Raw genomic sequence first — 12614 nt, forward strand, 5'->3', positions numbered from 1 at the left:
ATCTTGGAGATCAACTTGAAAGATCTTGGAATGCCCAAACTTGGGTTGAAGAAGAAGCTAGCTAATTTCTAGAGAGAAAGATGACTCTAGGTTAGCTTGGAATACAATCATGAGGTGAAATGTATTCTTTACCCTTACTAAGATGGAAAAGTGTAAGGAGACAAGGGAACAATTCACAAAGCTTAGAGTACAACTCATTGGCTTGGGTTGACTTGTCAATTTCTAGTCCCCGACTATTGAATTTTCAGGATTTTAGGGATTAAACTATCAATTAAGCTATGATTAATTACTTAATTAACCCTTAAAGAGAACTTGGATTTACGGGGTGTCACATCCTCTCCCCCTTAAAAGAAGCTTCGTCCCCGAAGCTCGGGTACGACGTATTCAAACAGAACGGCAAAACGAAACAACAATGTGACAAGAGAGTCAAGGATATCCTTTTTGACTAAATTTCAAGAATTTAAGAGACACAAAATGGTCAAGAAGTTATGACATAACAAGATGGAAAAGAAATAACCAACGGAGTTCTTTGAGCATAACAACACTAACGCCAAACACCACAACTAAACTTCTAACCCACACCAAAGTTCTAAACAACTAGGTCCTAGAAGAACCACTTACAAAGCTAACTACTCAACACAACTAGCAAACAAGAACGAACATACAAGGAAAACAACAAGGCAACTAGCAAACGGTAGCAACAATGTAAAGGTAGCAACAAGCTAAGGAAAGATAGACGGGGTTACCACAACACCGCACTAGAACGAATCGCTCTCCGATTCTTCGGTGTCCTCATCGGACTCCTCATCATCTTCTCTTCGGCTCGAGCTGGTCCAACCGCTGATTGACTGCCACGAACTGTGTCTTCATAAAGGCAAAGCCCTCTTCTATCATCTGGTTTTGCTGGCGTAGAAGGGTGACCACACGCTCCTCGTGCGTCATGGCGTCCTGCTCTCTCTTGGTTCGGGCTTCTCTCCTTCTCCGGTTCTCTTCGCTCTTCGAGTCACTCTCTTCAACCTCGGCAGCTTCTCCTACTTCAGCATTCTCCTCTTGGTCTTCTTCTTCATCATCTCCCGCATCACCTCCCAAACTCTGAACGGCGAGGTTCAACTTCCCGACGGGAATCTCAAGCTCATCAACCAACGCATCTCTCTCCTCGGGGGTCTTCTTGGCAACTTCCTCGAGCGTGATGTACTCCCCGTCTTCTAACTGAAACAAATTGCAACTCCTCAGGTTGATGGCATCAAACACCATCTTGCCCACTGGCTTCGGCACACAACCTTCAACGCTTACACCTTTCCTGGCGAAGATCCAACTCAAAACCATCTCGTACGGTAGACTCTTCCGGTTATGATCTCCGCAAAAGACCATGTGTTGCAACATCAAGGCAGGCAGATTAAACTTCACCATATTCTTCAGACAAAAGGCAAAAGTGCACTCCAACTTCCCCAACAAACGACTTTTGTTGTTATTGGGCAACAGACAGTCCGATACAAGCATAACCAAGATTCTCTGCTCAGCAGTCAACCATTTCTTCTCCGGTCTCGAGGCTTGGGTGAAACCGCTAGTCCGACCCAACAGGTAACTCAAATAATCTCGGTACCCCATGGTATCCGTTCCAATCTAGGAATTACCACTGTACTGTGAAACTCCCGTAGTGGTCAGACTCAAGAGCTGAGCCAGCCTCTTTTCAGATAAAACAACCTTCACACCTCTTACCTTAGAGGTCACCTCTAACTTTCCACCATCTTTCGTCACAACCATGTGACCGTAAAATTCCTTAACCAAACTCGGGTATGTCTGAACCCTTATGGTGAGAAACACATCCAACAAACCTTGGTATCTCAACATATCTAACAAGGAACTTGAAAAAGATTCCAGATCAAAGGCTTTACCTTCCAACACTTGGTAGTGGGCATCTACCCATTCCACTTTCCTTGCCAAGCTTGTCCTCCTAGGCATGGTTGCAAGATGACCCAAAGACTCAAAGGGAAGCCCAAAACTTTTCTTTCCTTCTTCTTCTTCTCTTTCGCTGCTCTCTCACTCTCACTGAACTGCAGTGGCGACGTGGGCTCCAATCAGCGGCGGGGCTCCGGCAGGTGGCGACGTTGGCGGTTGTGCTTCGCTGCGACGGGGACAGGGGCGACGGGCGGTGTAGGCGATGGGCTGGTGGGGGGGGGGGGGGGTTGTCTCGGCTGATGCTCACGGGTAGAGGGAGAAGGGAAAATTGAGGGTTTTGGGGAAAATTTTGGGAAAGGAATATTTTAATTTGGGGATTTTTGGGTAAAGTGAGAAATTATGGGTTAAGTGGAAATTAAATGGGGTAAAGTTTAAGACACATAACTAGCTTAAGTGGTTTAATAGTTGGATTGGTCAATTGTACACCTAGGTTCGAAACTTGGCGACTATAATTTATAATTTCCTTAGCCTTTTAGGCTACACAAGAAGAAATTTCTATGGGTGGTCTATTATAAATTCAAAGGACACTTAAATAAATATAGATGACTCACAAGGAAAGGTTGGGTTACAAGAACATATGCAAGGCTACGGAATTAACACAAGTATGACCCATTTTAGACATAAACAATTAACTCCACGAAAGACTTTCACTTAAAACCAAAAGAATCACACAATAAGGAAGCAAGGCAACACAAAAAGGCAACGAGGAACAAGATACATTCTCAAGATAAGGATGGGCTTAGGAAAGGGTTACCTGTCGTTTCGTCCTCAACCAATCCCTCCGTCTCAGCCTGGGATTGCCCCATCACAAAAACCCGACCTGAAGGTCTAGCTCCGGCTGCTCCTCGACTCGAACTCCCTCCCGACGCTCCCCCGGGTCTCGAACTGGCTGGCAACGCCCTTTGATTAGCTTGTAGGGGACACACGGCAACCTTGTGTCCACTCTCCCTGCATCGGAAACATCGGAACGCATGACCATTGCAATCCTTTCCTGCATGCTCTTTTTCACACCTTCGGCACGCAAACGTCTTGGCTTGGCTTCCAGACTCCGTTCGAGTTGGTCCTTGAGGTGGGGAAAGCGCATTCTTGGCTCGGAAATCCTGCCTTGGTTTCTTGAAGTTAGAGGACCTTCCACTCTCGTTCATCTTCCTAGCAAGCTCAAAAGATCCGCGTTGCAACTGTTGCACCCGATACAAGTCCGCGGCACTCAAGTAAGCCTCCTTCAAAGTCCTCAGCTTGCTCACGGTTAAAGCCTTGTGAGCCTCATAGTTCAAATCGGCTACGAACTTCTCAACTTTTGCGAGCTCGGTGGGGACAAGAATCCTAGCGAAGCGAGCGAGCTCCAAAAACCTCTTGTAGTACTCAACCACCGTCGAAGAACCCTGCTGGAGGTGCAGAAACTCCTCATAGATAGCAGCTCGAACATGTGCCGTGTAGAACCGCTCTCGCATCCGGTCCTTCAAGGCCGTCCAGTCGAAGTCGGGCTCCTCAAGACAAGCGGGTCCCTCGTGCACCGACCACAAGTCCGCTTCATGACTGAAGTAGAACGATGCTAACTCCACTCGACGCTCCTCGGAGCACCCAACGACCGAGAAGATCTTGTCAAAGGTTCGCACCCACTCCTCGAGCACGACAGGGTCTTCCTCACCGGCAAACATCGGTGGTCTATGGCCCGATACAAGGCGTCCAACATCTCTATGCCCGGCAGGCTGTGGTGGCGGAGCAGGATGATTGTTGTGCAACAACGCTTCGCTGAGGGTCTGCATGGACTGCGTGAGGTGTTGCAGATTCTGGGCTAGCTGTTCATTCGTTGGGGTCTCCGGTGTGCGAGCACGTTGACGTGGAGGTGCCATGGCAAAGCTTCTACAACAACAACACTGTTACAAAACAAAACAACAAGCAAGCAAGCAAACTATAAACAACACACAGCTCACCGCACGTCCTAAAAGTCCTAAGTCCTAAACACTTAGATACTTAAGGTCGCTTAGGGTCTCAAAACCACACTTAACTTCTTAAAAGTCTAGACTCTAGCATCCTAGGCCCAAAACTAGGCTTTGAAACCAACTGTAACACCCTCGATTTTCATGCCATCTTAAAGCTTAATTACGCAAGATAAACTAACCATCAAAACATGGAACGTAAACACAGCGGAAGTCTAATATTAAAAACCGAGAAACAGGGAGTGTTATGCCACGTTCACACTGATGTGAACGCACATGCAAGGTCAAAAACCAACATCTAATGTATGTTTAACAACAGCGGCGCACATGCCAAAACACTAATAAAGCTCTCCAGGGGATCTAGTCTAACCATGTCTAACACTCTCGCCGTCTACTCAGGACCTGTAAAGCACATAAAGAAATGGGATGACGCCCGATCAGCGAATAATGCTGGTAACCCATCAATACGCGTTAAGTATCATACATAGATAGTATTATACAAAATCACTTTCGAAACGGAATACTGTATATATCAGTTCAAAGCCATAGATAGAAGTCAATTGCAAAGACTTTATTTCACTCACAATAAGGACAAAAGGAAACAACATCCCAAAACAACATCAAGACATGACAACAACCGCACAAGTACAACTCGAGGTGTATTCCACTATCACCGAGTAGAATACCACCCGACATGCTCAACAGAAAAGGATAGACAATCACACATCGGCAACACATGCCATTGTGACATCACCCGTCACAAATTCAATAATCCATCCTTATGCCTGGTTCAAACCTTATAGCTACCCCAACCTTATAACTAGTTCCAACCATTACCTCTAGGACCCCTGTACATCCAAGTCCAACCTTATGCCTCCGGGAACCGTCGTTCCCCACCTATAACCACCAACAACTTCCACCAACACATAGTACACGAGGGTACCATTCAATACACGGCTGAAGCCACCCAAAACACGTGAGCCTGAAACACAGGTCACAGCTCCATAATCACATCATGGCCACCACGAGGACCACTGTCGTACCTTGGTGACTAATGTCCCATACCATTAATCGTGCAATCCAAGTACAGCCAATACACACATCATCATCATAGGGATCAATCAATGGATCACAACAAAGATATGAAACCATACTCAACAATAAAGGACCACATTGCGACAACAACGGTGATCGACACAAGTCATCACCCACAATAGGAAGGAACAAACCACACACACTAGCAATTCAACACCGAACTAGCATGCTTATCAAACGGGTAAACCAAACATAGTTCCGAAGAACATACAAGACTCATCATGGTTCAACGAATCACAAGGTTGAACACTTAGCGCGATTCAAGACACCAATTCCTAAATGGATTCCTACCATATAGTTCTAGACATACGAAACATCAAGAATACACTCAAATATCCCAACAAAAGAACATCGGGGAGTCAAAACATCAATTACTGAGTCAAAAGAATCACGGGGAACAAATCCCCAAACAACACCATAAATGTACCCCGCGGGTGGGGCCATGGGTGGACCCCCACCCGTGGTTCCGCCCGCGGGAACCATCCCACAAAACACACGTACCTTGCGGGTGGGGCGGCGGGTGGTTCCCTACCCGCCGTTCCGCCCGCGGGTACACAACTGTACCAAAATTAATCCCTTCGGGGATTTTCAACCCCAAGCTCAAATTCAAGTCCAAAACACCCAAAATCTCACAAAATACAACAATATGACTTGAATCAAAGGAATAGCCAAGCAATGGCATACATGAACCCTAATAACAAGCTCTAGATATGCATTCCCACAAGACAATGCATCAAAACCCACATTTCATAGCAAAAATCACATGTAGAAGTCAAGAAATCATCATATAGGTAAGAAAATAGATTTTGTAAAGCATGGGTTACCTCTTGTACCCTAAACCTTCACTCTTCACACCTTTACAAGCTTCTAACAAGGTTCTCCTTCAACTTCTACTTCACAAACACACCAAAAGGCAACAAAGATTTCATCTTTAGAAAAAGACACCTTAAAAGGTACTAAAAACACTAAAGGACCAAAGATCTTACCCTCATATATGCTCAAGAGTAAGAAAGGTGGAATCTTGGATATCAACTTGAAAGATCTTGGAATGCCCAAACTTGGGTTGAAGAAAAAGCTAGCTAATTTCTAGAGAGAAGGAGGGGCTTTTCTTTTTTTGAGAGTGTTAGGGGAAAGATTGAAAGATGACTCTGGGTTAGCTTGGAATACAATCATGAGGTGAAAGGTCTTCTTTACCCTTACTAAGATGGATAAGTGTAAGGAGACAAAGGAACAATTCACAAAGCTTAGAGTACAACTCATTGGCTTGGGTTGACTAGTCAATTTCTAGTCCCTGACTATTGAATTTTCAGGATTTTAGGAATTAAACTATCAATTAAGCTAGGATTAATTACTTAATTAACCCTTAAAGAGAACTTGGATTTACGGGGTGTCACAATTTTGGTCCCGGGATCCCTCGTGGAACCCGAAACCATGTCCAGACACATTCAAACACATAACGACAACACCACTGACTCAATTAACGGAATTAAACCAAGAGTTACACCAAATACGTTTTAACACGACTCTTAAACATGCCAAGACTCCACATTAATCATATAACGGTTCAGGAACATCCGGAATCACAAGAATATCAAGAAATCTATATGCAAAGTCCTAAACTCAAGTCCTAGGTTAGACTCAACACCCGATCATGCATAATCCCACCCAAATATACCAAGAACATCATAATACGAAATTCACGATATAATCCTAGGGCTCTAGACATAATCAAAATATAAGATCATTCATATAATCAATCATAGTTATCAAGAACATCAAGACTATCACATAATAGGTGGTAAGGGTTCTAATTGCTTTCTAATCCCCTATTAATCAGAGTCTAAATGGTAAAGACTTACATTTTATTCCTAACAGGTATATAGGTCTTGGATTCCTAATTAGAATCTGAGTAGTAAAGGCCTACTATCTTTATTCCTAATAGATCTAGGATTCCTAATTAGAATCTGAATAGTGGAAGGTCCACTTTCTTTACTCCTAATAGGCTTAGGACTCTAGTGTAGGCAAGGGTCCACGATCCATGGTGGACCACATTAATTAATTAAAGGGAATCCTAACCAAATTAAATCCTTTTTAATTATTATTAACGGAATTAATTAAATAATTAATCCAGGATTAAAGACCATAACACGGAGTGTTACAATACTCGCACATAAACCCTTTCATATATATATATATATATATATATATATATATATATATATATATATATATATATATATATATATATATATATATATATTAAGGCTATGACATCGGTTCGTACTCTATGTATATATATAGATTTAGGATCATATGAGATCACCCTTTTAGATGAGATTGTTAGATCAAATCTAGACCATTCGATATGTTGTTTTAATGGTTGTGATTAATATGGATATTATGGCGCATGTTTTATATTGTGAGCGGGTAGTGAAGTAATTTTGTTTGTTATTATCCATCTTCAGGTTTGTGATTAGTGAGATCTTCTCTATTCTTATTGTTTGAAAACATAGTTTTTCCATATCCCATATTTTTGTTTTCCCTTTCCCCTTCGCACAGACCTGCAAGACTTCAATAGATTGAACAACGCTACTCTTAGAAGGTGTTCTAGGGTTAGAAACGGACGTCGTCTTCTCGTAGGTTTAAGCGTAGGGTCTTCTAGGGTTTTCCGTGAATCTCTTCCCTATGGCTGATTCCGGAGTCCGTAGGTCTAAGCGAAGGGGGACGTCTTCTCATGTCGATGCAGGTATGTTTTTTTTTTTTTTTGAATTCGCGATTGTTCCTGTGGTGAGTTAGGGTTGTCGTCTGTGTTTTTTATGTCCTCACGGATGGGGTTCTGGAGGGTGATGGGGGGCGGTGGTTGTTTGCGGTGGGGGATGGTTGTTGGGGTCCTGGTCGAGGGTGAGAGCGACAGTGGTGTTCTCGCAGGATGCTTGTGGTTGGGGAGGTGGTGGTGGCAGTTGCTGTATGTGGTGGGGGGTGGTTGTTGGGGTTCCGGTCGAGGGGGGGTGGTTGTTGGGGTTCCGGTCGAGGGGGGGGGTGGCTGTGGTGTTCTCATAGAACGCTTGTGGTTGGGGGTGGGATTGGTGTATGCATATTTGGACGCATTGGGGTCTTTTCCGGATTGCACATACCTGTTTTGTTAGGGTTGTAATGCTGTGATTATAGTCTTGACTGCACACATTTGTATTACTGGGTGTATGCATTTGATAATATGTTGTAGGTTAATGTTAACAAGCTACTAATATGAATTGCAGTAGAAAGTAAACTATATGTTGTTGGTTAATGCACACACTTGTATTTGGTCGTGTTGGTGCAAGCAATTCGAGATATGAATTGTAGTAGAAAGTAAACTATATGTAAATATAATATATAGTTTTGCTTTGGAAGTTGTTTTTTCAAGTTAATTGGAGTGTGCATTAATGTTAACAACTGTGTGCGTTCTAGCTATCAATGGCGTTGTGGGTGCCTTATGACTATGGGTAATATGTGCATTTCTGTGTATATGTTTATGCACATTTGTCTTTTTACGTGTGCATATCTAGGGTGTTTGTGCATTGGTGGTAGTCCCAATATATGTGTGCATTAAATTATTGGTATTTTCAGTTCTTATTCAACAGAAGCAAGCGTCGGATTATGCGTTGACTAAGGATGATGCCACTATGTTTCCTACCATGAAGACTCGTGCTGCAGCTGTGAAGTTGGTTGTTCCGATGAATCGATTTAATGCATGTCACAAGACGACCGTTGGGGAGATGGGCCTTGGGCCTCGGGCCGCAGGGACCATTGTTTAGTTGGGTTATACGTAGTTCTTTAAGTTACGAAATTAGCTCACAACTTTGTTTTTGTTGAGTGATATTCAGCTTGCTGAATTGTACTAGTTAAAAATTGTTCCCACCTGTTCTTCATGTGGTAATGGATTATTGTGCTGTTTAATTTATTGCTCTACAACAGTAAAACATGGTCAGCATTGTATTGATCTCCTAAAGAAATGCGTAATGCACACAGTATTGTCCATGCGTGCACACGCACAAACTAACCCACAAGAATATATACACACATTTATGCATTCTTCTACACTCATAGCTTTCCTAATGTGTTGTTTTGTTGCTATTCCGAAACACTTAAATAACCTAAATGCACATGTTGTATCATCCTACGCACACACTACTCCCGCCTCATGCACACGCTAATACATACATTTATACTGTCGCACATAACCTTCTTGCACACACCCAATTACATGTTACCACAATGTGCATACACCTGTATACATACATGCATGTGCGTGCATATCTGTTTCCACCAAAGTGCACACACTTTGTATATATTCTTCCACTCACTGTGTCACGGTACACAAACAACTAAAATTTTTAGAGTAAATACCACCTATGGTCCCTCGAGTTTGGTGGCATCACCATCAATGGTCCCTAACTTCCGTAATTACCATCCGTCATCCTCTGAGTTGTCAAAAGTTACCTTCTAGCGTCCTTCCGTTACTTCCTCCCGTCTCAGCCGTCAAAATGGAGGGTAATATTGTCATTTGACTTATACAAAAAGAGTTAATACCAGCCAAGGTCCCTCGAGTTTGGTGGTTTGGCCATCTTTAGTCCCAAGTTTCCATATTCCATTATTTTCCTTCTTTCATATTCTCTTCTTCAAATGTATTATTATTACTATTATTTATAGTTATTATTAAATTCTTATTATTATTACTATTATTTAAAGTTATTATTGTTATTATTAAATTATTATTATTATTGTTATTGTTATTATTATATTATTAGCATTAAATAATTATTATTATTATTATTATTATTATTATTATTATTATTATTATTATTATTATTATTATTATTATTATTATTTTTTGAACAGAACAAGGAAGTCTATTAATAATGAATAAGATCAGAAATACAAGCAGGTGGGATACTCGCCCACTCTTGTGAGACAGACATAGAACCAGTCGCCCGAGCTAATACATGAGCCACATGGTTCGCTGATCTCATAACATGGCAGACGGTAACGTCTCCAATATCACAAGCAATTACACGGCATTGCGAAATAATAGTACCAACATAAGAAAAGTCAGAAAAATGGGAATTAAAAGCAGTACAAAAATTCAGACAATCGGTCTCGATAACGAAATTCCGACATTGAAAAGTCTTTAACCAAGACAACGCTTCCCTTACCGCAATGGATTTAGCCATGAACAGATCTTGATTGCATTCAAAGCGACCTCCACGAGCTGCCACGAAGCGACCCGTATGGTCCCGAACCACCGCTCCAAAGCCCGCCCCAGACGTAAAAACGGCCGCATCGAATTATTATTATTATTATTATTATTATTATTATTATTATTATTATTATTATTATTATTATTATTATTATTATTATTATTATTATTATTATTATTATTATATTCATATTCATATTCATATTATTATTATTATTGTTATTATTAAATTATTATTATTATTATTGGTGGTTTGGCCATCTTTAGTCCCAAACTTGGCCAAACAATATTAAAGAAAGTTGGTGGTTTCTCAACTTCCAACTCGAACTCCCTCTTCTCCTATACAATATTAAAGAAAATTTATTAAAGAAAATTTACAAATGTATAGGGGACGTTTACTTCATTTATCTGTTTTTCCATTTTCAGTTTTTCATTTCTCCATTTCTCCAGTTTTCTTTCTCCATTTTTCCAGTTTTCCTTCTCAATTTTTTCAGTTTTCCATTTTTTCATTCCTCCAGATTTTTATTTCTCTAATTTTCTGATTTTTATTAAATACACTCATCCTATATAGCATTTACACATTTCTACAACAACAACAACAACAATAATAATAATTTAATAATTTAATAATAATAATAACAATAAATAATAGTAATAATAATAAGAATTTAATAATAATAATAATAATAATAATAATAATAATAATAATAATAATAATAATAATAACAATAACAATAACAATAACAATAATAATATGAATATAATAATAATAATAATAACAATAATAATAATAATAATAATAATAATAATAATAATAATAATAATAATAATAATAATAGCATTTGTACATTTCTACAACAAACAACAACAACAACAACAACAACAACAATAACAATAATAATAATAATAATAATAGTAATAATAATTTTAAAAAATAATAATAACAATAAATAATAATAATAATAATAATAATAATAATTTAATAATAACAATAACATAACAATAATAATAATAATAATATGAATATAATAATAATAATAATAATAATAATAATAATAATAATAATAACAATAATAATAATAATAATAATAATAATAATAATAATTTAATGCTAATAATATAATAATAACAATAACAATAATAATAATAATAATTTAATAATAACTTTAAATAATAGTAATAATAATAAGAATTTAATAATAACTATAAATAATAGTAATAATAATACATTTGAAGAAGAGAATATGAAAGAAGGAAAATAATGGAATATGGAAACTTGGGACTAAAGATGGCCAAACAACCAAACTCGAGGGACCTTGGCTGATATTAACTCTTTTCGTATAAGTTAAATGACAATATTACCCTCCATTTTGACGACTGAGACGGAAGGAAGTAACGGAAGGACGCTAGAAGGTAACTTTTAACAACTCGGAGGATGACGGATGGTAATTACGGAAGTTAGGAACCGTTGATGGCGATGCCACCAAACTCGAGGGACCATAGGTGGTATTTACTCAAAATTTTTACATTGAATTCTTAGCCGGTTACCATTTGACGCAACAGTCATACACACGCATGTGCAGTCGTTAATTGTGCACGCTGCACACGCTGTGATACCTACTATAGGGTGGCATGTGCATGCGTCACAGCACCAAGCCCGTGCATTTCTAATGTGGATACGTTGCACACTCTGTAACTAACCATTACAATGAAGCCGTGTGCATCCCTACTGCCATCAATACGCACCCACGATTACAATACATGTGTTGTTGGATACGTATGCAAAGAATTGGAAATAAAAAATTATGGGATGCATTCCTACCATTATTAGAACTCCTATAAAAATGGACAATATATTCTTTCAATTAAAAATCATTAAATCAGCATACATTAGTTTGCTATTTCGCACTAAACATTTAATTCTATTTAATTACAAATTGAATTCTTGATCAATCATGACCTTTAAATTAAAAAAAAAAAAAAAAAATTGATGCACAGGATTTGATCTCACAATCTCACCTAAATAGGTGATCTCATAAGAACCCTCCCATATATATCATATATGTATGTATGTATCAGGGCCGTTCCAATAAAAATTGGGGTCCTGTGCGATATCTTAATTTGAGCCCCCTTTTTCAATTAATTATATATATATATATATATAGTTGTTCAAAAAGTTGTGTCAAAAATTCAAAATACAAATATTGTATAAAAAAATACATCTAAAATTTGGTTTATCCTTGTGACCAACATCATCTAAACAATTATCTAACATTTTTATTATTTTCATCGTCACAGTGATACCTATTATCGTTGTGACCAACATCATCTAACAAGAGTAAATTACCAAAATGGTCCATCGACTTTTTTTTTTTGATCAATTT

The sequence above is a fragment of the Ipomoea nil genome, unplaced genomic scaffold, assembly GCF_001879475.1.
Source record: "Ipomoea nil cultivar Tokyo-kokei standard unplaced genomic scaffold, Asagao_1.1 scaffold2149, whole genome shotgun sequence".
In the NCBI taxonomy this organism is placed as follows: domain Eukaryota; kingdom Viridiplantae; phylum Streptophyta; class Magnoliopsida; order Solanales; family Convolvulaceae; genus Ipomoea; species Ipomoea nil.